Source organism: Neovison vison, chromosome 11 (genome assembly GCF_020171115.1).
Source record: "Neovison vison isolate M4711 chromosome 11, ASM_NN_V1, whole genome shotgun sequence".
Lineage (NCBI taxonomy): Eukaryota > Metazoa > Chordata > Mammalia > Carnivora > Mustelidae > Neogale > Neogale vison.
The window spans coordinates 202962148-202968147 of record NC_058101.1 but is presented as its reverse complement, the minus strand read 5'-3'; positions in this window follow the sequence as shown (position 1 = coordinate 202968147).

Here is a 6000-nt window from a genome sequence, read left to right as displayed (position 1 = left end):
ATATATATATATATAGCTATATATATATATATATAAAATTAGGAATATATATACACACATACTCATGACTCATATATATACTCATGACCATAAATTATCACTTAGTCTTGGTGGTTATATTTGCTTAGAAGTTCTCATGCCTTGATGACCTCTAGAACAATAAAGTATTATTCCTCATGCTTATTTGAAGAAATAATGATTTTAATAATTTTGTCATTATTAAAATTAATCAGAAACATTTTTTTATTTCATTGAGCACCTAAGCTGCTATTAGTTGACTTTTCCATTGTGAGAATATCCATTTAGATATTGCCTTAAACTATAGACAAATTATTATAACAAATAATAGTGGTTTAAAATTTTACATTTTATTTGGTTTATATGTAATACACAGTGGCCTTGCAGATTCTGTTGTTGGGGTAGACAACCTTCCTCTGCCCCTTGGTCCCTCTAGCTGGACTTAGAACCAAACTTACATGAGACAATTCACAGGAGAAAATCAAATTTAGTAAGTGTACCTATGGGGCATCCACAGAGACCAAAGACAAGGAGGCAACATGAAGCTGACCTGAGCTAAGGAGATGGAAATGTCTGGGGATACAAAGGGGAGAAGGCTATTAACAGGAAGATGAAAGGAGATGACTTGAAAAACTAAGATGCTCATCATCATTAGCCCTCAGGGAGATTCAAATTAAAACCACATTGAGATATCACCTTACACCAGTTAGAATGGCCAAAATTAACAAAACAGGAAACAACATGTGTTGGAGAGGATGTGGAGAAAGGGGAACCCTCTTACACTGTTGGTAGGAATGCAAATTGGTGCAGCCTCTTTGGAGAACAGTGTGGAGATTCCTCAAGAAATTAAAAATAGAGCTTCCCTACGACCCTGCAATTGCACTCCTGGGTATTTACCCCAAAGATACAGATGTCGTGAAAAGAAGGGCCATCTGTACCCCAATGTTTATAGCAGCAATGGCCACAGTCGCCAAACTATGGAAAGAACCAAGATGCCCTTCAACGGATGAATGGATAAGGAAGATGTGGTCCATATACACTATGGAGTATTATGCCTCCATCAGAAAGGACGAATATCCAACTTTTGTAGCAACATGGACGGGACTGGAAGAGATTATGCTGAGTGAAATCAGTCAAGCAGAGAGAGTCAATTATCATATGGTTTCACTCATTTGTGGAGCATAACCAATAGCATGGAGGACAAGGGGCGTTAGAGAGTAGTAGGGAATTTGGGTAAATTGGAAGGGGAGGTGAACCATGAGAGACTATGGACTCTGAAAAACAGTCTGAGGGGTTTGAAGTGGCGGGGGGGTGGGAGGTTGGGGTACCAGGTGGTGGGTATTATAGAGGGCACAGCTTGCATGGAGCACTGGGTGTGGTGAAAAAATAATGAATACTGTTTTTCTGAAAATAAATAAATTGGGAAAAAAAAAAAAAAAAAAAAGAAAAACTAAGATTGCCCTACGGAGATGTTTTTCTTAGGAAAAGGGGAGTGTCTGTTATTAGCTCTCTTCCTGGTAGAGGTTCTCCTTTCCAAAGTAAATTTAAACAGTTGCTGGGGAGGCAGAGAGCTTTCCCTGCATCAGCTAGGTTTTGATTACTTTTTTTTTTTTTTTTTTAACATTTATTTGACAAACAGAGATCACAAATAGGCAGAGAGGCAGGCAGAGAGAGAGGAGGAAGCAGGCTCCCTGCTGAGCAGAGAGCCCCCCCTCCCTCCCCCCCCCCCCATGTGGGACTGAGATCATGACCTGAGCCGAAGGCAGAGGCTTTAACCCACTGAGCCACCCAGCGCCCCTGGGTTTTGATTACTTTTAACTTGAAATACCTTTATGCCACAGTGGCACATTCGGAAGTGTCCCATTGTGCACCTCTTCACTGTAAGGGTCATGCTTTCAGAAATGGAACAATTTAGGGACACCTGGGTGGCTCAGTCAGTTAAGCCTCGGATTCCTGATTTTAGCTCAAGTCATGATCTCAGGGTTAGGAGGGAAATTGAGCCCCCCCTGGAGCCCCATTGGGAGCCCCAAGACAGGCTCTGTGCTCGATGGTCAGCGCTCAGCCGGGAGTCTTCTCTCTCTCTCTCTCTGTGCTCCTCCCCCTCTCCCCCACCAGTAAATAAACATTTTTTAAAAAATGGATCAAGTTAAATACTGTAAGATTAAAAGGTCTAAATATATATTATTTTATTATGGCTTTCCTTCTAATCAAATAAGTATGGGACATATTTTAGGCTAAATACTGAATCTGCTTAAAAATAAGTAGAAATTTGATAAGAAAAATCTCAAGATTTTTTTTTTTTACCAAGTCCTTACTTCCTTTTCTGAGAACTGCCTGAGTAGGAACTGGCCCCCTAACTCACGGGGGTTCTCTTTATTCAAATGGGGCCTCTTTATTCAAATGGGGCCAATAAACATTTTCTCAAAGGAAGGTTTAGGTTGCCTGCTAGAAAATAAGGTCATCTTATGGCATTATGGGGTGTTGATTTAAGGCAGTGAGAGTCCTATGGGAGTCGCTATGATTGTATTTGAATAACTGAAGTAGAGAAACAGCAGAGAAAGGGAAAGCCTTTGTAGCACACGTTTCTTCAGAAATTAATTTAATATACAATGACTTATATTACCATTTCCATACTGCTAATTGACTCTCAAGGAATGCTTCCATTGATTTTGCTGAATCTTTGTATGAGTAGTCAACTGAATATGGTTTCCATTGATGAAAAACTATCACTCCGATATGAATGTTATTTGGTATTTTCATCTAGTGAGTGCAAAAGGAAATCACTGATTAATTAATAACTGTAAAAAAAAAAAGGAGAAACAATGATGTTGCGTGTTGGAAATATACTCATTCAACAATGAAATGAATAGGTTCTTTCCTGAATCAGAAAACAGTTTTTAAAACTTGAAGTATATTTTCTCAAATTTCTTTTATTCTCAAAGCAATGGCTACAGACACAACACACGTTTACACTTAAACTGCATTATTAACATTTTCTACATCATTTTCTGCAGTTTAGATCGTTCCTGTTTTGTTTTGTTTTGTTGAAACAATAATTCAAGGCCTGGTTTGCAGTTTTCAGATATCATGTACTGTGATATAGATATTTCCATTATGACTGATTTCAAGCTGTGGGACACGATTGAAGGCAATATTTAGGATATACAGGAGCACAATATTATATAGTTTTCCCGCAAAAGATATAAATAACCTCAAAAGCATGTAATAGTAAAATGACTACAAAATAAAGTTTTGAGTATTTTTTACTTCTGTTTTCAATATAATTTAATTTTAATTTTACATAATTTTATTTGTAAATAATGTCTGTATTTTATAGCTTATTCACAAAATTCCCAAAGACTTAACAATGGGCTCCCAGGAGCCCTCAGAAGCTGCCGCCAGCACACGTCTCAGATTCGTGTATGATAAAGAATGATTTTAAGGTGAGACATAGATATTCTAAGAAAGTTAGACCTGATGTGATTTGAATAAGATGCTAATCTGAAGATTTAACTGGTCTGACTTTGGCACAAGGCAACACTCATGTAATGCTATTCACGTATCACCAGCCAGCTAGGACGTGAGCCAGGGGCCGGCTGAGAATGTGCCTCCAGCTGATCAGAGTGGGAAGGATGCACTGGAGGGTGCACAGGAGAGGTCCCAGAACGTGGGTCCAGGCATTAGGCGGAAGGCAGTACAGGAAAGATTTTAATCAGCCCATTTGAAGTGCTTGGAGCTGAAGAGGCAAATATGAATCAGTAGGTCCTTTGTCCTCAAGCAGCTTACAACTGAAACTAGCTGAGGGAGCGCTCTACTTCAGCAGCTTAGACCCAACGCAGCCTGCCCAGGGCATAAATGTTATGGGAGAAAGAGAAGTCAGGTAATTCGATTTTTTCAGAGGGATCATGCAAGATTGCACTCGATGAACAGATATTTAAATTGGGTGACAGATAAGTTTGAGAAAAGCAGAGGGCTCAGTGCCATTAAAAGCAAAGTGCCAAAGAAGAAAACACACAAAGCGAAAGGGTTTCGAAGAAGTTTAATGGGGCTGAAAAGTAGAAGGGTTACAAGGTTAGTGGCTGGATATTTAAACAGAAAACAAGAGTCAAACTGCGAAAGGCTAAGGAGCTTGGATTTTTATCTGTAGGGTAAAGAACTTGGCTGTTAAAAAATGGAAGGAATTTTGCTTCTTAAAATAGTAAATTTGGTGGCTATGTGTGGCAGGATTCTAAGGTTGAGGCGGCTCCTGGAATCATCTAAATGAGAGACCGCGAGAACCAGGACACCTGCAGTAACAGGGGAGGGGAGACACCATCAAACAGAAAGTCTCAGACAACTAAACTTGAACCGACGACCACAATTTTGGTTGGGAATGAGAAAGAGTGAAACTCACCCTAAAGCATTTTCTTCTAAGAAGTGGGCAGACGGCTATGCCATCTAGTGATATGGAAGGTAGAGGAAGGCCGCGGAGGTTTGTGGTGGCAATAATGTTTTTCTGCTCTCAGCTGCGGAGCTGTGCTGCTAGCGGGAGGTCCAGACCACAGCCTTGCTCACACAGGTGGAGGTCGGGTCCAGAAGTCAGTAAATGGCTCAGGGGATAGCCTGGCTGCGGGAGCAATTCCAAAACCGCAGAGGATTAAGATGCCCGGTAAAATGAACTGTGCCTTTCAGGTTACCATCCAGATCCAATACGGTCATTGATGAGAATCCCATGAGCACAGTGCGAAACTGAGTATTGATCATTTAAAACATGAGCGGGAGCTGAGGAAGTGGACACATGGAGCCCCTTTCAAGGAGCTTGGTGGGGAAAGAGCAGAAGGAGACAGAGAGAGCTTCATGAACAGTGAGAGATGCGTGCCCCAGTGTGGCATACGGTTCTGTCTTCAGTACTTAGTCGATCCACCTATGACAATATTTTTCTACAGGAACTGTCACCTCGAGTTGTGCTTTACATAATGAATATGACAGGCCTTTCTAAGATGAACATGAAAACCGTAAATTAAAACAAATATATTCAGAAGTGATAAATTATTAACCTGTGATTTCTTTTTAGCCCTTTACTTCACGGAGGGCGAAGTTTGTAGCATTATTCTTTTCATTATGTAAATATATGTCAATCTTGTAGGAGAGATCGACCAATTAAATGAGGGCAAGTGAGAACAGCTCATTTGTAGGAAATCTCAGGTGAGGGAGAGAAAAGACACAGAGTACTAACACCGAACTTAAATGTTTCTAATCTAGACAAAGATCTTTTCATCAGTCCAGAAATATGGAAAACACACACACACACACACACACACACACATACACAAAGCCACATCATCCAGCTCCCCAAATGCAGATTCCTAAAGAGGTATTTTCCAGTTTGGGCATACAAGCAGGTCCATGACCCACCGGAAGACATAGAATACATACTTGAGGAACTAAAGATTTGCTAAATGATAGGTTATATTTTCAACTTGACTACAATTTAGCTTTACACATATGCATTGGTTTATTTATTAAATAAGCTCTATGCCCAACATGGGGCTTGAACTCATGTCCTTGAGATCAAGAGTTGCAAGCTCTAGTGACGAGCCAGACAGGGGACCCCATGTATGCAATTCTACTACTGAAAATGCAGCGAGACTAAAATATTTAGGTCAACTTTTGGAATTTTGAAAATTATAAATCCGTGTGTCTGGCTTTGAGACTTTTGACAGAAAATTAAACCTTTAAAAATGGCCTGAGTGATGTCATGCATGTCACTTGATAGCTACCTAGAGAGACTCTTCTTCATGTCGTGTGTGTTACTTTACTGATCTGATGTTTGTTAAACTTCCAGAGAACTGATATTACTAATAACATGCAAAAGACCCTGAGAATCTGTGAGGAATGTACACTTCAAATATTCACAGTTCTCCAAGATTTAAGTGTAGAAATGGTTGCATTAGCTATTTACTTTTATTTTAATTTTATCTAATTTTATTTATTTCAGTGATT